We start from the raw sequence: 23179 nt of genomic DNA, 5'->3' as shown, positions 1-23179 counted from the left end.
AATGAAAAATCACCTCAAGCCCATTTGGATGAATGTTACAAATAAACAGACAAAAATCCCTCCAAATCAGAAAATAACAAGAATTAGGGAGGATGGGGAAGGACTGGAATCCTGGTGCACTTTGGTGGGAATATAAAATGGTGTAGCCGCTGAGTAAAACAGTATTGGTGGTTGCTCATAGAATTAAATGTAGAATTACCATATGATCTGACAATTCTATTTCTGGATATATACCCAAAATAAATGAAAACATGAAGTTGAACAGTTATTTGTACATGTTCATAGCAGCATTATTCACAGTAGTCCAAAGATGCAAGTAACACAACTGTCCATCTATAGATGAATGGATAAACAAAATGTGGTATATGCATACAATGGAGTATTGTGCTGTGCTGTGCTTAGTCGCTCAGTCATCTCTGACTCTTTGCGACCCCATGGACTGTAACCCACCAGGCTCCTCTGTCCATAGGGATTCTCCATGCAAGAATACTAGAGTGGGTTGCCATGCCTTCTTGCAGGGGATCTTCCCAATGCAGGGATTGAAGCCAGGTCTCCTGCACTGCAGGCATATTCTTTACCATCTGAGCTACCAGAGGGCCTCCCTGACGGCTCAGATGGTAAAGCATCTGCCTATAACGCGGGAGACCCAGGTTCGATCCCTGGCTTGGGAAGATCCCCTGGAGAAGGAAATGGCAACCCACTCCAGTACTCTTGCCTGAAAAGCCCAGGGATGGAGAAGCCTGGTAGGCTACAGTCCATGAGGAAATTCTGACATAAGCTATAACATAATGAACCTTGAAGACATTATGCTAAGTGAAATAAGACAATCATAAAAGCACAAATATTGTATGCTCTCACTTATATAAGGTACCTAGAGTAGTCAAATACATAAAGAAAATAACCATGGTTACCAGAGGCTGTATAGGGACTTACTGTTTAAAGCATAGAGATACAATTGAGGAAGATTAAAAAAGTTCTGGAGGTGGATGGTGGTGATGGTTGCACAACAATGTGGATGCACTTAATACCACAGAACTATGCACTTTAAAATAGTCAAAATGGTATATTGTATCACAGGAAAAGTTCTTCAGATTCACATTTGCACACAGTTGGCACTGTAATTTCCCCTCGTGAAACTAGGGCTAGACAACGGTCCATCTTCTCCCTCACTCCAATTTTCTGTAGCCTCTAAGCAATGTCTAGATGCAATTCTATTTTCACATGATGGATTTAAGGAGATAGGCAGGGACTTCCCTGGAGGTCCAGTGGCTAAGACTCCACGCTCCCAATGCAGGGGACCTGGGTTTGATCCGTGGTCAGGGAACTAGACCCCACAGGCTAAGAGTTCGCGTGCCGTGAATGAAGATTCTGCAAGCCTAAACTAAAAGACCTGGTGTAGCCAAATAAATATTTTTTTGAAAAAGGAGATCAGCAGAGTTACTCTGCTGCCAGAAAAGTGATTTTTTTTTCCTTTGAGACCAAACTTCAGCTGCCACCAGACCCAACAAGTCCCCTTGCATTGTCACACATCTGAGCAAGTGGAGGATGCAAAGCCCTTGGAACTGGAATTGAATTCCATTCTCTTTCTTACTTTAACAAAGACAAATGCAAACAACTTCTCCCATGGTAATGAGCAAGACTAGAGATGGATTTGCCTCAAAAAGACTCTGAAATCACCTTTTTAGAATTTGTCTCCTGTCTCTTCTTCCCTGCCACTGTCTTTTCTTCTCTTTGGAAAGCATCTCTTTTTCTTGAAAGGAATAATACATCCTCCTCAAAGTGAGGGAGAGATTTCCCCTCGTGACTTTCAAATTCTTGCTCGCAAATTCTTTGGCCCCGACTTTCCGTAATTTATCCCAAATTACACTATAGAAGCTCCTGTACCAGAATGTCCCATTTTTTTCTGAGTGAATAAATAAAGATCCACTGAGCAGTCTGCATTTGTTTTTATGTGCTTGCCTTAGTCCCTGAATACTCTTTAGAGTGGATGAAAGGAAGAATTTATACCATGCTGTGCAAGAACAGTCTATAACCCTCATATCTCTGCAGACTCATGTTCGCAAACAAGGCAATGCAGATATTTATGCAGAGAAACAGAGCAGCGTGCATCTTCAAGAGTGGTTTGGTGTTTCTCTGTTTTTAGACACGTCTAATTTCCAAAAGCAGATGAGGCTCTAAAGTCTCTTTTTGAATTGTTTTGCAACCCCAATCTGTGGTAGGATTATTCAGATGATTCTTTTCATCTCTTAAAAAAAAAATCACAGGCAAAAAAATGTACCGACTTAGGCGAAGTTAAGAAAACTGTGAAACAGGGTTCATTTTCCATCATTGTTTAATGTCATTTCACAGTCCTTGGCTTCCTTCACTCCTGTTTCTTCTTTGACATCTATTTTTATGTCCTCAGTTCAGTTCAGTTCAGTCGCTCAGTGGTGTCTGACTCTTTGCGACCCCATGAATCGCAGCACGCCAGGCCTCCCTGTCCAACACCAACTCTCGGAGTTTACCCAAATTCATGTCCATCAAGTCGGTGATGCCATCCAACCATCTCATCCTCTGTCACCCCCTTCTCCTCCTGCCCCCAATCCCTCCCAGCATCAGGGTCTTTTCCAATGAGTCAACTCTTCGCATGAGGTGGCCAAAGTACTGGTTTCAACTTTAGCATCAGTCCTTCCAATGAACACCCAGGACTGATCTCCTTCAGGATGGGCTGGTTGGATCTCCTTGCAGTCCAAGGGATTCTCAAGAGTCTTCTCCAACAACATAGTTCAAAAGCATCAATTTTTCGGTGCTCAGCTTTCTTCAAGAGACCCCTAATTCTAACCCGTGGAAAATCTGCTTTCGGGAAAAGCTCTTTGTAGGATATTTATAATATAGAATTCTTTTTTAGGTTATGCAAAAGTTTATTATGCAGTATTAAAATTTTAAAATATCAAATGTAACACTTATTCATGAAAGCGGTGTTGTTGTTCAGTTGATAAGTCGTGTCTGACTGTTGGCGACCCCATGGACTACAGCACACCAGGCTTCCTTATCCTTCACTATCTCCCAGAGTTTGCTTAAGTTCATGTCCAATGAGCTGGTGATGCTATCTAACCAGGACGAGAGGATGGAAGCAGTAAACTACTGATATACCACATAAATGATATTTAGGTTTTTAGGCACACCTCGGATAATTTTTAAAGATTCTGAGATACAGCAAATATAAAAAGGCTCTATACTAAAATGTAAAGATAAAAAATATAAAGGACACATACAGACCCATTGCCTAGCTTTAGATATAAAATACTACCTTTGGAGAATATGAAATCCTCTAAGTGCTTCCAATTGGTCATTTAATCCTTGGGCCCTGAGCCCTCCTTCACTGGATTAAGCTTTAATGATTCTCTTGTTTTTCTTCATAGTTTTGCAAGTGTAGATCTATCTATAGACATTATATTGTTTGACTTTGCTTTTTTCATTTTATAGAAATGACCTTAAATAGTACTTGTGCTTCTGTAATTTACTTTTGGACTTTCCTGGTGACTCAGTGGCAAAGAAACCATCTACCAGTGCAGAAGATTCAGGTTTCATCCCTGAGTCAGGAAGATCCCCTGGAGAAGGAAATGGCAACCCACTCCAGTTTTCTTGTCTGGGAAATCGTATGGATAGAAGAGCCTGGTGGGCTATAGTCCAAGGGGCTGCAAAAGAGTCAGACATGACTTAGTGACTAAACAACAACCATTTATTTTAGCTTAGCATTGTTTCTTGAAATTCCTATATGTATCTACATAACAAACTAATTCATTCATTTTCACCTTGTATAGTGGTCCATGACATGAGCATATTACATTCTTCAGTTGCTGAACATTTGGTTTGTTTTTAGTGTGAGGAAAAGATCCTTTTTCATTTTTTTCCCACATAAATAATCGAGCAATCAATTACACCACATCACGATACATCCTTTCCTGTGGATCTGAAGGGGCAGCTTTCTCATTTATTCATTTCCATTTTTGAGTGAGTCTTTTCTGAATTCTTGGATATGTTTTGTTTGTCTATTTGTCTATCCCTCCTGTGTTGTGCTGTCTTAATAATTAGAGCTAAATAATAATAAAAAAGCTAATGTGGGTTGATATTTAAGATATGCCAGATACTGTTCCAAGTACTTTTTACCTGGTAACTCATTTACTCCTCATTATTACCCTGTGAAGTTGACACAGTTATTATATGGATGAGGATACTAAGGCTCAGAGAAATAAACTGTAGGTATCTAGGCAGAATTAAAACCCAATATGTACAAGCATATTGTGCAAATCTGACTTGTATTTTTTTTACTATGTATGTGTATAGATAGATAGATTGATAGATAGATAGATAGATAGATAGATATAGATATATTTAATTGGTTGCATCGGGTCTTGGTCGAAGCATGTAAGCTGAGTAGTTGCAGCAGTGAGCGGGCTTAGCTGCCCCACGGCTTGCGGATCTTAGTTCCCTGATCAGGCATTGAACCCTTGTCCCCTGCATTGGAAAGCAGATTCTTAGCCATCGGACCATCAGAGAAGTCTCCTGACTCACATTATAAATCATGATATCTGGCTGGGCAATAGCTCTTCTTAAGGAGTGTCTTGGGTATTCCTAGTACTTTGCTCTTCCATGCAATTTTATAAACATCTTGCTAAATTATACATAAAACTAAAGCTATTAAAAATTTCCCTGGTTCTAACAAAAAAATCCAGGCCAGATGATTTCACTGGTAAATTCTACCAAACATTTAAAGAAGAATTAATACCAACCCTTCTCAAGCTCTTCCAAAAAAACAGAAAAAGAGGGAACTCTTCCAAACTCTTCTTGCCAAAATTACCTTGATACCCAAACCAGATGAAGACACTGTAAGAAGAGAAAATTACAGGCCAGTATCCCTGATAAAAAATCCTGATTAAAATATTAGCAAATTGAATTCAGCAGTACATTAAGTATCACACACTACCACCAAGTGGGATTTATTCTAGGGGAGTAAAACTGATGCTTTTGAACTGTGGTGCTGGAGAAGACTCAAGAGTTCCTTGGACTGCAAGGAGATCCAAGCAGTCCACCCTAAAGGAGATCAGTCCTGGGTGTTCATTGGAAGGACTGATGCTGAAGCTGAAACTCCAGTACTTTGGCCACCTCATGTGAAGGGCTGACTCATTGGAAAAGACCCTGATGCTAGGAGGGATTGGGGGCAGGAGAAGAAGGGGACGACAGAGGATGAGATGGCTGGATGGCATCACTGACTCGATGGACATGAGTTTGAGTAAACTCTGGGAGTTTGTGATGGACAGGGAGGCCTGGTGTGCTGCGATTCATGGGGTCCTGAAGAGTCAGACACGACTAAGTGACTGAACTGAACTGAACTGAACTGAAGAATGGTTCAACATCTACAAGTCAATCATTGTGATATATCATTTTAACAAAATAAAGAATAAAAATCATAAGATCATCTCAATAAATGCAGGAAAAAAATATTTGACAAAATTCAACATTTTTTCATGATAAAAATACTAAACAAACTGGGTACATAGAGAATATACTTCAAAATAATAAAGGTGATATCTGACAATCCCACAACTAAAATCATACACAATAGTGAAAAGCTGTAAACTTCTCTTCTGAGATCAAAAACAAGAATGTCCACTCTCTCCACTTTTATTCAACTTAGTATTAGAAGCTGCAGCCAGAGCAATTATGCAACAAAAATAAAAGGTATCCAAATTGGAAAGGAAAAATTAAAACTGTCTCTATTTTAGATGATATGATATTTTGTATGCTGTTTAGTAGCTTCAGTTGTCTCCAACTCTGTGCAAACCCAAGGATTGTAGTCCACCATGTTCTTCTGTAAATGGTATTCTCCAGGCAAGAATATTGGAGTGGGTTGCCATTTCCTTCTCCAGATATTATATATAGAAAACTCTAAAGATTCCACCAAAAAGCTGTTAGAACAAATTTGAAAATTCAGTGAAGTTGCAGTATATAAAATCAATATACAAAAATCAGTTACTTCTCTGCATAATAAAGCTATCAGAAATAGAAAACTGTAAAACATTGATGAATGAAACTGAAGAAGACAGAAATAAATGAAAGATATTCTGTGTTCATAGACTGGAAGAATTAATATTGGTAAGATGTCCACACTCTTCAGAACTATCTACAGATTCAATGCAGTCTCTATCAAAATTCCAGTAGCATTTTTCACAGAAGTAGAATGCTGAAGTTTGTATGGAACCACAAAAATCCATGCACAGCCAAAGCAACCTTGAGAAAAACAAAGTTGATGGCACCATACTTCTTGATTTCAAACTATATTACAAAGCCACAGTAACCAAAAGAGAATCATATCGGCATTAAAATAGACACATAGATCAATGAAACAGAATACAGAGCCCAGAAATAAAGACATGCACATATGGTCAACTAATTCATGACAGGGGAGCCAAGAATATACAATGGTGAAAGGATAAACTCTTCAATAAATGGTGGTGGGAAAACTAGAAGAGAATGAAACTGGACCCCTATTATACACCATACACAGGAATCAACTCAAAATGGGTTAAAGACTTGAATAAAAGACCTACAGCCATAAAACTCTTACAAGAAAACACAGTAAGCTCCTTGACATGAGTCTTGGATTTGAAATCAAAAGCAAAGGCAACAAAAGCAAAATAAAAAGGTGTGGGGGGGTGGGGATTACATCAAACTAAAAAAAAACCCCTCTGCACAACAAAGGAAATGCTATGATGCAGTTCATGGGGTTGCAAAAAGTCAGACAAGACTGAGTGACTGAACTGAACTCATGACTGTAATTATTTTTCAATATATCAAATGCATGCTTAAACTTACACAATGAATGTTATATGTCAATTATATCTCAATATAGCAGGAAAATTATTTCATCAGTATTGTATTGAATCTAAATTTATGTGATTGAATCTTCCTAACCATTAACATTACATTTCTGTCTGTTTATTTAGGCTTTAATAATTTATTTTTAGCAGATTTTATAATATTCTGAAAATTGCACATCTTTGGTTAAATATATCCCTGCAGACCTTATCTTGTTTATGCTACTGAAAAGGGTGTCATTTTAAAGTTACATTTTCTGTTTGTTGTTGTTTAGAGGAAACACAATTGACTTGAAACAATTTTTGGCTTGCTTCTGGCAATGACAGAATAAAAGAGACCAGATTTACCCTTCCTCTTCAAATAACTAGGAAAATAGACAAAATATAGGAAACAATGGTTCTCAGACATTGTACAATGCACAGCACAGGAAAGTGATTGCTGAGAGATAAAAACAAATGAGGCGTGCCCAACGAATGTCTCTGGTTACTGTCTGGGAGTTTCCAGACCACAGTGAAGGGAAAGGACACCCAAACAGAGGTCAGCTATCTCTGAGCGGAGGAGACAGAGTTCAAAGTTGAGGGAGGCAAAAACACGGATTTTAGGGAAACATATCACAAGAGGGAACTACACAGAGGTATGGAAATGCATGGGGTATTTCCTCTGATGACAACAGAATTACAAATCAGTGGCAGAGAGCTATTTGAAAAATCTCCAAATGTTAAATAACTCATGAGTTAAAGGAGAAACAGACCCAAGATCAAGTTGGAGAAAACTGATGTCTTGAAAATATCAAATCTTCCTACTCATGAATATGAAATCTCTCTTCATTTAGTTAGATATTTGACTTCTTCCATCAGAGTTTGCAGCTTTTTTTCTCATATAGATCTGGCTCATAGTTTATTAGATTTATACCTAAAGTATTTCACTTTTTTGGTATTAATGCGAAAATAGTATTATGTTCTTAATTACAAATTTGAATCCTTGAATGCTGGTATATAGGAAAGGAAATGACTTTTTTAGTATTAATTTATGAATTTATAATAATACAAATTTATATAATTAATACAATATCTTACTAATTATATCAAGATTAACATAAATTTAATAGTAAATGTATTGATTAATTCTTAATAACATATCAATTAATGCCTATATATTATAATTACTATACTATCAATATATAATATTTGCATAATTATATTAATTAATAGTAATATTATTTGATACTAATATATTGCATCCTCCTACCTTGCTACAATTGCTTATTAGTTCCAATAATTGTCATCTCTTTGGAATTTTCTCACTTCCAAGATCTTATTAAGGGGTTTCTTTAGTAAAGAATCTGCCAATGCAGGAGACACGGGTTCGATCCCTGATCCGAGAAGATCCCACATGCTGCGGAGCAACTAAGTCTGTGCGCTACAGTTACTGAGCCTGTGCTCTAGAGCCCGAGAACTGCAACTTCTGAAGCCCGTGCACCCTAAAGTCTGTGCTCCGCAAGGAGAAGCCATGGCACCGAAATTAGACAGTAGCCCCCTCTTGCCGCAGCTAGAGAAAAACCTGTGCAATGAAGACCCAGAATGGCCAAAAATTAAAAAAAAATAAAATTATTTTAAAAAGATCTTACTAAATTTCTTGCTTGTCCACTGCTCACTGAAATGGGAATACAAGTTTAAGGTGAAGAGCACTGGATTTCTCTCATTGATATCCTATCAACTCTGCTACTTTTACTGACAAAACTCTTGGGTGTGGATTTTCACCTTTCATTTCAAGCCATCCCTCTCTGACAGTTAAACTGCTAGTTTTCACATCCAACCCCACTCATGTAAAGCTACAGATGGCATCTGCCAAGGTGCTGCTTGTAGTGGGGTGTCTGGACTAACTCCAAGTATGAAGATCACAGATTTCTACCATTCCCACTCAAAGTTCTAGAGGTTTTTCACGAAAAAATGCTTCATAAGTATTGTTTGTGTAGGGTCAATTTCCAGGACCCTGATATATTTTTGAAATTTTGTCCAGTCTCTACATATTTTTAGGAGAATGAATTTAATGATTTTTTAATGACTTCAAATTTTTTTCTTTATCATTCTTGTCCTGCAGTTTCACAATAACTTATCTAGCTATAATTTTATTTTTACTTTTTCCCACTTTGGATTTTTTGGTCTTGTGAATCTGAGAATTGTTCTATCATTTCTGGAAAATTCCCAGCCATTATTGTACTTTTTCCTTTTGGTTTGAGATTTAATTGTTTTGGGCATCTTGATTGAGATGTAATTCACTATCTTCTCAAATTTTGTTCTACCCTGATTTTCTATTATTTCCAAAGCTAGAAGTTGACAAACAATGATCCATGCTCCAAACAAGGCATGTTGTCTTTTTGTAAGTAGAGTTTTATTGGAAAACATCCAGACACATTTGTTTACATGATTACCTATAGCTGCTTTGCACTACAATGGCAGAGTTGAGTATTTCTTGGAGTGTTTTTCAGAGTACCATTTTGCACGGCAATGACAGGGTTGATAGAGCCCTTGTGGCCCATGAACCCTAAAATATTTGCTATCTGATATTTTTACAGGAACAAGTTGCCCCCTCCTGTCCTAAACCTCCCAGTCTGACATGTGTTCTACCCCCCACCCCAATATAATTTCTTCATCTTTAAACTCTTTCATTCCTACCTCCTCTTTGCCTATGTGGCATTCTTAATTATTAATCTATCTTCTGATTTACACATTCTTTCTCCAATTAGCCTAATCTTATGTTTAAAGCAATTCCTAAGTTCAATTATTATATTTCTCACTTCCAGAATGCCAATTTCTTTTCAAATTTCACATTGAATGTTATACAACTTGATGATGGGCCTCCTTCGTGGCTCAGCTGGTAAAGAATCTGCCTGCAATGCAGGAGACCCAGGTTCAATCCCTGGGTCAGGAAGATCTCCCGGAGAAGGAGATAGCTTCCACTCCAGTATTCTTGCCTGAAGAATCCCATGGACAGAGGAACCTGGTGGGCTACAGTCCATGGGGTCACAAAGAGTCAGACATGACTGACTGACTAACACACAAAACGCACAACTTTATGGTACTTGCTATATGCTTCTAGCTTCTTGAGTGTATTAAAGACATAAAACTTACATATTCCTGGGGTGAAAATTCTAGCTGAAATTCTTCACTTTGTTATTTCTCTTGACTTTTGCCAATAGTGTTCTACTCCCTTGTGTTTGGTAAATGTTTTTGTGAGCTGATGCTCCTTGGAAACCTTTTTCCTAAATGCGAGGCTTAGGTTTAAGATGCATTCTTTCAGAGAAGATTTGCATTTTTCCTGTCAACCACCTGGGAGACTATCAACTTGATGCTGCTTTAAACTCAAATTTTGCCCTTTTTGGGGTGGTTACAATGATTACCTGGTAGGACTGAGCTTCATGCATTTTAAAAACAGATATTTTCTTTCTCCTGCTCCTTGCAGAGTGAAGGCAGAGGCAAGAAATTTTCTCTATTAATTGTCTATGAGATGTGGGATTTTTTAATACAATCCCCTTTCTTGCTTTTTATCTAAGTCTCCAATATATTTGCTCAATCTGCTCTGGTCCTTTCTTTCTTTTTAAAATATTTACTATTTTTATTTTTGGCTTTGCTGGGTCTTTGTTGCTGTGTGGGCTTTTCTCAAGTTGTGGCAGGCAGGGACTACTCTCATTGGAGTGTGTGGGCTTCTCATTGTGGTGGCTTCTCTTGTTGTGGAGCTTGGGCTCTAGAGTACAGGCTCAATAGTTGTGGCACATGGGCTTAGTTACTCTTCGGCATGTGCGATCTTCCTGGATCAGGGATGGAACCTGTGTCTCCTGCATTGGCAGGCGGATTCTCTACCACTGAGCCACCAACCTTTGTGTGTAACTACTGGAACTCAGGTTCCAGGTCACAGGGAATTGGCTAACAACCCAGAATAAACTTCTGTACTTCTGTGGAATTGTACTTTCACATAATATGTGGCCTTTGCAGGTATTCTTTCACTTTCATAACAGCTCAGGTGTACATGAAAATTAGATGTTTTATTTGATCCAGGATTTTAGACATGCTATATGAGTAAGAGTTGCACTTAAAGTTTAGTGCATTGTATTGCTTAAATGAAAAAAAAATTAGCCATTTTAAGGTTAATTCCTAATTCTAAAGAAAAAGATTATATCTTAATATTGGCATCTGTGTGATTGGCATGTGGGATCCTTCAGTTTCTGCAGGGAAACTGTTAGCTGCTGCCTGTGGGATCTACTTCCCCGACCAAGGGTGGAACCCAGGCTCCCTGCACTCTGAGTGCAGAGTCTTAGCCACTGGACCACCAGGGAAGTCCCTTCACAGTCTTTTTTAAAATTAATTAATTAATTAATTTTAATTGGAGGCTAATTACCTTACAATATTGTAGTGGTTTTTGCCATACATTGACATGAATCAGCCATGGGTGTACATGTGTTCCCATCCTGAAACCCCCTCCCACCTCCCTCCCCATCCCATCCCTCAGGGTCATCCCAGTGTACCAGCCCTCAGCACCCTGTCTCATGCATCGAACCTTGACTGGCAATCTGTTTCACATATGATAATATACATGTTTCAATGCTATTCTCTCAAATCATCCCACCCTTGCCTTCTCCCATAGAGTCTGAAAGACTGTTCTTTACATCTGTGTCTCTTTTGCTGTCTCGCATATAGGGTCATTGTTACCATCTTTCTAAATTCCATATATATGCATCAGTACACTGTACTGGTGTTTTTCTTTCTGGCTTACTTCACTCTGTATAATAGGCTCCAGTTTCATCCACCTCATTCAAACTGATTCAAATGAATTCTTTTTAATGGCTGAGTAATATTCCATTGTGTACATGTACCACAGCTTTCTTATCCATTTGTCTGCTGATGGACATCTAGGTTACTTCCATGTCCTGGCTATTGTAAACAGTGCCGCGATGAACATCGGGGTACATGTGTCTCTTTCAATTCTGGTTTCTTTGGTATGTATGCCCAGCAGTGGGATTGCCGGGTTTTATGGCAGTTCTATTTCCAGTTTTTAAAGGAATCTCCACACTGTTTTTCACAGTGGCTGTACTAGTTTGCATTCCCACCAACAGTGTAAGAGGGTTCCCTTTTTTCCACACCCTCTCCAGCATTTATTGTTTGTAGACTTTTTGATAGCAGCCATTCTGACTGGCATGAGATGGTACCTCATTGAGGTTTTGATTTGCATTTCTCTGATAATGAGTGAAGTTGAGCATCTTTTCATGTGTTTGTTAGCCATGTGTATGTCTTCTTTGGAGAAATCTCTATTTAGTTCTTTGGTCTATTTTTTGATTGGGTCATTTATTTTTCTGGAATTGAGCTGCAGGAACTGCTTGTATATTTTTGAGATTAATTCTTTTTCAGTTGCTTTGTTTGCTATTATTTTCTCCCATTCACAGTATTTTAAAGGAAATGTCTTAGAGGATACAGAAAATCTCTTTGCAGCCCTCAAAATTTCCTTTTGCTTAGTTATTGCCTATCTTTTACTTTGTTAGTTCTAGGCATTTTCGAGAATGAGAAGGTCACTTATATGATAATCAAAAAAGAATGATACTTGATTTAGGACAACTTTGATGATTATACACAATTTTAGGGTCAACATTCACTATAACAACAATATTATTATAATAACTAATACTTACTGAAAAATTTGTATTAATTTTTATCTTATGTGCCTTATTGTGTTTAGTTTTTAGAAAAATTTGAGTATGACTATTATTTGTTAGCAGCAGTTCAACATGATTTTAACACTACTTTAAAAAAAAAATTCTTAGTGGTCAGAATGATTTTTGAACTCCTAGAAAAAACAAAAAGTAACTTTTATGTATGTGAAGATATAACGTGGCCATATTTCATCAGCACTGATTTTCCTAAAGTTTTGACAATCTTTCCTGAAGCACTAAAAAATACTTTTCTACCAAACTTGAGATTTCTAACTGAAGCTCATGAGTTAGATGCCATATTGATCTAATATACTATTAAGTGGCCAAATGGTACAATTTATCATGTCCACATGGAATTATGGGAAATTCTCTCTCCTTTCTCATTTCTTCACATAGCAGGCTAATGGTAGAGGAGCTATCATTTCAGTCTTTTGTTTCCAACAAGCAAATGCATGTAAACAAGCAATTATTTCTGTAGCATACATTCTCCTACACTGTTTAAAGCAACGATTTGTTTATTTCAAACTGTAAACTCTACTTTCTGCATATAAAACAAATTACTTTTTGCATGAATATGAGAACACATCATTTCTCTAAGTTAGCTAGTAAAAAAAATCTCTCTCCCGCCATCACAAATTAAATAGGTTATTAAATTCCATTACCTTAAGTGCATGCAAGTGCCCCTGGCTTAAGAGAAACATTTCTGCAGATGCTATTTATCCAAAGTCAAAATTGTCTTTTCTGGGTAGCTATGAAATAAAGATTCATGACCTTACATGAGGCAAAAAGAAAACAAAAAACAAATAAAGATCAATTTATGTAAAAATGATGTCATTAAGCTCTGCTGAATGTCTTGGTATGTCACCTGTTGCTTCTCAAGAAAATATAACCAATGACATTTTACACACATTAATGTTTCCATTCTATAATTCAGTGGGAGGAGTAGGTTGAATGCTTTCAGTGACACATCCCATGGTTAATGACATTATCTTGGGTACCGATTCTGAGTTTCACTATGAACACATCCATTTATCCTTCACTTTCAGATTTTCATCTTCAGTTTCTTCCTCCATCTCCACCTCCTTCCCTTTCCTGGCCATGACTTAAGGCCAAATTTCCCTTCTCTCTCTGCATTCCAGTACTAACTTCCCTTTCTTTGCCTCACATATAAAATTCACTGTGTTTTCATCCAATCTCCATAACTCCTGACTTATCTGAAACCTGGCCCCAAAAACAGGACATTTCTGAGTCCTATATTTCTGAGATGATAACTGAAGGCTATCTCCACACCACAGAGTCACTCAAGTAGATGGTACAGAGCTTTCAGTCAGAGTGTGATCAATTCTCATTTTCTGTTGCAGCACAGTGTTCATGTTCGGTAATATCCAATGGACTGAGCAGACACTAAAACACTGTTCCTGGGGAGAAAAGAGGGTATAGTTCAGGAGAGCCTCTGGTCACAACTTTTTTGTCAAAGGATTAATACATAACCTTTTTAAATGTGTTTTGGTCCAGGGGCATCTTATGTAACGTATATGGTTGATTCAATAACATGACTCACGGCTAGCAGCACTGTCACTCAAGCCTGAATGAAGTTTACTGAGCACATACTTTGTCAGTAGGGCACCTCACAGCCTTACTGTACTGGATTGCTGAGGAGACCATCTGCTCTTTGTTTGGGGGCTATTTTAAATGGTAACATCATCAACACACAGTGCAAAAATGTGACATTAAAGTGTCACGAAAATGACACTTATTTACAGAATGAGCCCAACAGGGAGGCAGAGGGTGGCCTTGTTCAACCTCAGCTAGAAATATGCCTGCGTTTTCAGCAACTTGTCCTTGAATGACTGTGAAAACACTTAAGAATTGAGTTATTAAATTTTAGTGAGCAGGCAAATTTACTAATATGGGCTCTGTGAATGATGAAAACTGCATTTCAATCATAAAAAGTGTTACGGGCTAAGATCGAACTCACATCGTCTTCTGCGATGGCATGTCGGTTCTTCACCACAGGTACCATCTGGGAAACCCAGACTAAGATGCTATCAGTGGCCAAAAAAGGTCCCAGTTTTAAAAGGCACATTTTCTACTGACTGACACATGTGGAAACTGGCATCAACTTAATCCAGCTGAAGTTCAAATTTTTTGATAAAACTGTATTTTTAAAAAGTCTTCCATTCTGTTGTCTCTACTGGGTCCTCCTAAGTTACAGTTCATTCTAATGGGTGTTTCAATACTCCAAAAGTTCTGACTTTCTAAAAAATCCCAAGCCTGAATGGTTTCGGCAACTAAACACAGAGTTCAATATTGTCTTTAGAGAAACCCCTCACTAAAGGCAAGGGGAGAACTTTCCCCACTCGTCCTAAAGAAAGAGACTACTATCTCACCGCTGAACCTCTCACTTTTCTACCACTAAGGAACTCCTCTCTTGCTGTGCTCCAAGTCTGCTAGTTTTATGCAAAATGCACTCTCTGAGCTTTTTTTCTTTTTTTTTTAGCAGGATCAAGACAGTCACAGGGCTGGTGTCTATGGCAGGGATGGGTTTAGGGAAGGCTGCCTTGGAAGACTTCTGGAAGGATGAACTGGGGTTTCTATTTTTTTTAATTAATTTTATTAAAAAATTAAAAAAATTTTTTTTTTGGCCACATCATATGGCATATGGGATCTTAGTTTCCCCAGAAGGGATTGAACCCGTGCCTCCTGCATTTGAAGGGTGGAGTCTCAACCACTGGACCACCAAGGAAGTCCCTGATCTGGGGTTCCAAACAGTGAGATTTGACAGGAAGCCAAGATCTTCGGTTTATCTAGCTTGGTTTTCTCTTTAAGATTCACCCTGAAATCTGTTTCAATGGGAGTTTAAAACCATGTTTCAAAATCCTTTCTGATGTGAATTCTGAAATATTCTCAGAACGTCAACACGATCCTTTGCCCAAGGACTCACCACCTGTCTGCACAAACACTTTAGGTCTGCTTTAGATCACAAAATGAAAATAAAGCTTCAAGGTGAATTCAGAGAGTAGCATGGAAACATATACATTACCATATGCAAAATAGATAGCCAGTGGGAATTTGCTGTAGGACGCAGGGAACCCAAACCAGTGCTCTGTGACAATGTAGAGGGGTGCGATGGAGTGGGCGGTGGGAAGGAGGTTCAAGCGGGAAGGGACATATGTATACCTGTGACTGATTCATGTCAACGTATGGCAGAAACCAACACAGTATTGGAAAGCAATTATCCTTCAATTAAAAATTAAAATTTTTTTCAAAGTCTTATTCAGATTGCCTTTAGGTTTTTTAGTTAAATGTAGAAATGTTTCTTCCTTTTTCTCTTTACTTTGTCTTGGTCAAAGAAAATGTCAGTGTCGATTCTGTCTAAACGTAAAATCATGCCATTTGATTCCTGGGGGAAGAAAAAAACCCACATGAAACATATACTGAGATGCTATGGGCGAAAGCCTGATTTAGAAAAGCCTTTGTTCTGTGGTGGAGGCTGCCATAGTTCTTCCATTGCATCGATTTTTACTTACACAATTTAATGAGTAAAAACATGCAGACTGACAATCCACAAGAATCATCAAATAGCAATTACCAAGAAACAAAACGGCTTTAGTGAGAGGTGAAGAAGGACAAAAAGTATCATCAAATGAGTTTTAAAGTTTTTTAGGTAGAGCACTGAGTTGAGCGTTTCATTTCCCCTGTAACTGATTTCTTTTGCTTCAAGAGAAACCCACAACTTGTTGGAATCTGATTCCTGCAGTGTTATTAATAACACAGAGGCAACAGTACTGCCAGCAGTCTGTTTATAAGCATGTTAGGGGGTCATGAGTATGCTTCCTTGAAGACAACTGCCCAGAAGAAAATAAGAGAATACCTCCCCTATGTGTGGAGGTTCCTTATGTAACACGACACTGAGGAGTTGTATTATTCGCCTCTGCCTGGCTCATTAGCTGTGTGACCTTGGCCAAGTTACTTCGTCGTGGCCATGTTCCCTCAACTGTAGACTGTAGTTTATTACCAAAGTTTATTATCACACTGAACTGGACAAGATCTTAATAAGAGAATGGATTTACAGCTCTTGAGTGCTCTGCATTCAAGGAGTCATCGTTGATAAATTATTTCGGCATCATAATTTCATCTTTTGGTTATTCTGCACTTTCTGTGCCTGTCTTCCACAGCCAAGTGGAGCCCACACCCCAGGGATACAGCGTTTGGGGTGACAGCTGTCTCATAAGCAGGGGACGCTGTCCAGGGCGGGGAAAGCAGTCAGGCACCAGAGGGAGAAAGAAGTTAGCAAAATCTGAAGTGTCTTTATTACAACTCAACTGGTTTTTAAAATTTCCATTTCTTTTCAACAAATATGTTTTCTTCCTCTCATGGAACTAAGAACATATGTGCTGCCTGGCAGATGATTTCTGCAACTCTTAAAGTTGGGACTGGGGAAGGCTGACTCACAATTTCTTCCACGGCACGTGTGAAATCTTTCAGGAAAACTTGGAGCCGGGAAGAGCCGTGGGATTTTTTTGATGCTCTCCACTGCCTTTCAATTAAATTGGTAAAAAAGAATAGATTGATTATTTGCTTCTATTTCTGACCCTTTAAAACTATTTTTTAAAGCAGTAAAGCGAGATGGGATGAACAAAAGGTAGCAACATGGAAAGAAGATCACATTTGCAAAGGGTTTTAGCTTTTCCATCATCTGAATTATCTGGTCTTGGGGAATCCCTGTGATTCAGGTTTGACCTGTGACAAGGACAAAGGCTCTCCGAGATTCCATAGCCATTGAGACTTTATATGGACTCTATTCACTGAGTTCTTTGCACTACACTGCATACTATTTTTTTTTTGAATTCACATAGTTCAGCTTTGATTATAATTAAAGTATTAAAAAGTCTGAAAAACTAGAACATGATTCTTGTTAAAAGAATACATTTGGGGAAATGTTCTTTGGCTATCCCTGTAATTGATCAAGTGTTTGATGGAAGTTATTTTACTAGATATGCGGACCCTGAGATCCATGCAAAAACAACAAATCAAGGACATTAGCTACACGACCTGTTGTAAAAGGTGCAGGGATCAAGTCTGATAGCCTGTGGATAAACATACAGATTCATTCAGTGTCATGAGTTGTCTTTCAAAGTATTTTATGTGTTGTATACAAATTAAACGCCCTACTAATGGGAAAGATTGAAGGCAAAAGGAGAAAGGGGTGGCAAAGGATCAAAGATGATTAGATAGCATCACTGACTCAACGGACATGAATCTGAGCAAACTCCAGGAGACAGTGGAGGACAGAGGAGCCTTCGGGGGGAGTCCACAGGATTGCAAAGAGTCAGACACGACTTAGCGAATGAACAAACAACAACAACCATACAAATTAAATATGAAGTCCAATAATGGTCCCTTACAGATTTGACAAAGTATTTCTTTTAAGCACTTTCCTCATAATGCCTTCTAGGGACTGCTCCCTGCAGAAGGCCTGTGGGTGGTGGTCAGTGGCAGTCCTAGAAGCCAGAGCAGGACCTGTGGGTGAAAGGTGGGGAAATGCAGGGAAGCAGGACTTGGAGAGAATGGACCCCAGCCTGAACAGCGGCAACCACAGACTGCAAAGCTCCCCCAGCTCAGAAATCAAAGGCACTCCAATAACTCCTGCAACAGGGGCCAGAGCAAGAGTCAGGAGCCAGAAACACTAACTACAGGCTAAGTGGCCGTCATTCTGATTCATTCCAGAGTTTGGTTCAGATCCTGGGCTCACCACTTAATGGCTGAGTGACCTTGAGCAAAGTACTTAAATTTTGCAGAGTCCTGTTTCCCTGTATGTAAGTGGGGAAAAGACACTTCCCTGTGCATGGCTGGGAGGATTAAAAGATATCACCTACACTGCAGAGCACGTGCACACAGCAGACATTGAACAAATAGTAGTTATTATTTCATATCATTGTGATTATCCACAATCTAGGGATTGTTAATATCACCCAATGCTATAATTTGAAACACATTTATTCCTTACATTCTAACAAACTAGTTCAAAGCCTGTTTTTCAAATACATTATCTAGTTTGAGCTTTAAAAAAAAAATCCTTGTATATGTTCTGCTCTGCTTATCAAAGGCTCTCCGTAATGTTGACCCAAGGGTAAGTCAATTACACAGGATACTGTTCTGCCTATTATTCTTTTTAAACCACATTCCTTGTGGTACTGGGTCAATTTCTTTACTTCCTATTCCCTCTTACCACATTCCATAGCCTAAAAAGATGCCAGTTAAGCTTTAACCCTCCTTTGAAAGTGAATTTTCATCTCTACTCTTTTTTTTTTAAAAGTTATTTAAAGTAGTGGCAAGTTCTTTGAGTGCCCTCCAAACCCCAACCCAGGCAACAAAATAGTAATAGGAGAAAATTATGAGTGCTTGGGCCAGAGTCCTCCCGCTGAGCATGATGACTTTGTAATGAACTATGCATCCATAAACGGTTGACTCTTTGATCTCTGGCCACTTGCACAGCCCTAAAGAGAAAGGCATTCCAATCCAAACCACACAAAGAGAGAAGGAACACAGGTTATTTATGGGAGCCCACTGACTCTGAGTATAGCCTGGCTCTTTCAAGATTCAAATACACACATCATTTTGACTGCCAAATCTGCTCCCTCCCCTCATGGTGTCTAATGGGGCTGGAGTGTAGGAATGTCTGATCTCTGGCTTCTCCTTGGGGTGAGAAAGGTAGCTGGTTTGGCAGAGAGACAGACACAACAGTATTTATAGAGACAGTAGAAAATCGACTCCATATGCCTAGGAAAGGAAATCAGAGTAAATCACCAGGAGCTTTAAAAGGACTCCTGAATTCCCTTTCGGAGGTTCAGCTTCTGGCCGAGAGTAAACAGGACCTACTAACCAGCTCTCCAGCCGTATAAAGTCCAGCATCCACATGTCCTCTCTTATCTGAAGGTGTTCCACCAATGTTGTCACTTTACAGAAGGAAACACTCTATATTTCCTTGAATTCAGAAACTGTTTTGCAAGTCTGTCTCTTGTATTAGTGAATTTCCTGCATCATAGCTAGTATAAACATGGAAGCCATGAATCCTTGATTCTGAAGTTGTTGAAACTAAGTTCAGTGACCTTTTGCCAGTGACTCTAGAGTTATGATGTTTTGGGGTAACAATGCAATTTGGCTGTATGTCGATTCACACTGCTCACTAAAGCAAATCCAAGGTGATAACCACTGTACTGGGATAGGATCTATCTCTTCTCTATCTTAACTTCCTGTGGATCAAATACCAAAATTTTACAGTATGGTGTGAAATGGTAAGGGCTATATGAAGACTTCTGTAATGCGACCCCATGAACTGTAGCCTTCCAGGCTCCTCCGTCCATGGGATTTTTCAGGCAAGAATACTGAAGTGGGTTGCCATTTCCTTCTCCATCTATGATCAGAGGAAACTCAAAATGGAAATTACTTTTATTAGTATTAAGTATTGAACTAGTGGATTTTTTAAGGGGAACACTGACAGAAATCACCCACCCCACTCCTCACACCCAGCCAGGCAAGATAGTTGCCACTTGCATGAATCATCTTAGAATAGGAGGTCCTGGTAAGGAACACAGAACTAACAAGTTACCACCAATGGGAAAAATTTGTGAAAGGTCAAAAGGAGAGAGGAGATGCTGCTATGTATGTCTTATTGATCTCGTAGAATCCTTCTTGCTAGAATCCATCTTGGCTGAGTGACACATGCCACCAGACTTCACCAGGAAGGAACGATTGGCCAGAGACCACCTGGAAGCTAACCCCAGCCCCATAAAACCTGAGACTGAGCCACGTGGCACAGCAGTCCTCTTGGGTTCTTTTACCCTCCTGCTCTCCACCCAGGTGCCTCTGCCCCAAAAAATCTCTTGCTCTGTCAGTGTGTGTGTCCCCTCAGACAATTCATTTCTGAGTGTGAGGGGTCCCCCCTCCTCCAGCAGATTTATGATCATAATTTGGGCCAAATGAGTACAATTAAAGCTGGGGGGTTGATTTGGTCATCCCACCATTCCAGACACCCAAATCCACCTCTGTAGGCTGGTCTGGGCAAAGCAAAAGAAACTCAATGAAACTGGCAAACTAATTTTGCTACTTTTGTGGGACCTTGACCTAGATCAAAGTCATTATTACTAGGTAGGCCTTTAAAAGGATCTTACTTATGATTCATTCTATTTACTCCATAGATACAAAGTCATCAGATACCTACAGGGGTTCACATACTGTCTGCCAAAGGTTCATGATCTTTGAACATTCTCTTATTCTTTAGTCATCATGATGGCTTCAAGCCAGAGTCTGAACACAAAGACAGGCACAAAAGTGTACATAAAACATAGCCTGAAAGGTAGCACCTATAACGACAGAGCTACCTGAAAGCTCAAAGAAAGAATGGCTAAAAAAATAAAACAGCTGGATATCAGAATGAATACACATTGGAGGAAGAGTGCATGGTTGGACTCAGATGTTTTGTTTCACTGGGCTCAGGGAGGAATTAACAGAAGCCAAGTTTTACAGATAGGCCTTTAGCTCATAATTCATTCACTGTCAAGATGATGAATGCTCACTTTATGATTTAATAAAAAGAGAGACTTACCTAGCAAAAAATGAAGAGGAGGTGTCCTCCACCAATAAGTGGCACAGCCTTTTGGGGTGACACCCAGGGGCTCTGGATTGAAGCTCCAACCCCGTCTCCCAGACACACAGTGCACAGCACACGCAGTGCAAATTCAGGACCTCAGTCTCTCCATCTGAAAAATGCACATAATATTATGTCATGGTTTCCATCAAGTGACTGCTGAGCAATTAGAAATTTAAGCTGATTAAAACATACAGGAAGGATATAGAGTACAATGTATGCATGATGTGAAGAGCAGAATGGGTTGTAATCCTGTATATGCCTCTGTACAAGTTACCCAAGTCAGAAGCTTTTAACTTCCAGTTTTTCACAAAGCCTTAGTCAGACACTACCAAGGAATGTAAACACATTAAACTGATCAACCATGAAAAGAAGAGCAGACTAGTATAGTTTGGGCTTTCCTGGTGGCTCAGACGGTAAAGAATCCTCCTGCAATGTGGGATACCTCAGTTCCATCCCTGGGTTGGGAAGATGCCCTGGAGAAGGGAATGGCAACCCATTCCAGTATTTCTGCCTGGAGAATTCCAAGGACAGAGGAGCCTGGCAGGCTACAGTCCATGGGGTCACAAAGAGTCAGAAACGACTGAGCAACTTTCACACTTGTGTCACTGGAGGCCGCAGGAAATCAGGAAAGGCCAACTGAGAATCAGAGACTGAATGAAAGGCTGAGTTGTCTCTGATTTACCTCTCTGTGTTGGGAGTGATGGGCAGCAGGGATTGCTGGATCATTTCAAGAGCCTGATGCACAGAGAAGTCTGGATTCCATCAGCCATGCCAATGGGAAGTAACCACAGGACTGGTGACCCATAGCGGGAGGCTGGGCCACTGAAGAACTTGAGTTGCCCAACATAAAGATACTGAAATTGTAGATGAAATCAAGAGAACCCTGTCTGCAGAGCAGGAGTCCAGGATCATTGAGGAACTCCAGAAAACTGACCTTGACTTTGCCATCTTTCCCTACAGCCAGCAGATTTCTATGCTGCCAGGAGCTCTAGTAGTTTAGCTGATGCCAGTGAACTGAGTGAGTACAGAATAGGACAACCTTTAGGACAACATTTCCCCAAATGGAAGCCTGTTTACTTCAATTCCTCTTAGTATCCAGAGAAACACATTGCTAACTGGAAAGAAAATCCTGGATGAAACTATGGGGAAAAAGAATCATTGAACACAATTAAAATGTGTCAAAACACATTACTGAGTTTTGACCCTAAAATAGCCATTTGCAATCATTTGGTTGTTAAAAAATAAAAAATACTTGGTAGTACCTGAAAATCTCATCTTTGTATAAAATAAAGAGGTCTCTAGAATAATTTGAATTGTTGTTTAGTTGCTTAGTTGTGTCTGATTCTTTTCAACCCCATGGACTGTGGCACACCAGGCTTCCCTGTCCTTCACCTTTATAATTTGAATACTGCCACCCAATTTGTAAGATTTTGGAAGAGAGCGCTTGTTTAGTAAATTTTAATTTCAAATCAGCAGAACTCCAAAGTAGTTCAAAATTTAGAGACGTCAGGATAAGAGACGTATGAAACCACTGAATCTGAATGACTGAAGTGTTATTGTTTGACTACTGCAAACTATTATTGGTCGCAGATTTATGGAAAACATTATATGATTCAGAGCAACATTTTAATCAATCAGAAGGTTATCCTGTGCCAGCATAATCTTTGTGAGGAAAGCAACTGTGAAACTTGCCCCTTTTTGCAACAGAATTTCTCTCTCTGGTCCACTGGCTACCAATTAAATTTTCTCATTTATGAAATCCAAATGGTTGCACTAGATAGAATACAAGAATACAAAATGAGATTTCTCCTAAATGTGAAATAGCTGATGGCATTCACAGTTAAAGAAATACTATTTGATATATGGATACCAAGGCGGGAAGGGTGGTGGTGAGAGGAACTGTGAGATTGGGACTGACATATACATATACTATTAATACTATGTATAAATTGGATAACTAAAGAGAA

The 23179-nt window shown here is 39.1% G+C and overlaps 1 protein-coding gene across 1 annotated transcript in view; it reads right to left on the bottom strand.

Moving 5' to 3' along the window:
- Positions 1-21288, bottom strand: part of KIAA1217 (KIAA1217 ortholog) — a 521587-nt gene extending 500299 nt beyond the window's left edge. Inside the window, exon 1 of the mRNA XM_070472065.1 lies at positions 21168-21288. The gene's annotated coding sequence lies outside the window, so the exon portion shown is untranslated. The remainder of the gene's footprint in view (positions 1-21167) is intronic.
- Positions 21289-23179: the final 1891 nt, after the last annotated feature.

This window comes from Odocoileus virginianus, chromosome 9, assembly GCF_023699985.2.
Source record: "Odocoileus virginianus isolate 20LAN1187 ecotype Illinois chromosome 9, Ovbor_1.2, whole genome shotgun sequence".
NCBI lineage: Eukaryota > Metazoa > Chordata > Mammalia > Artiodactyla > Cervidae > Odocoileus > Odocoileus virginianus.
This window is presented reverse-complemented; position numbering and strand designations above follow the sequence as displayed.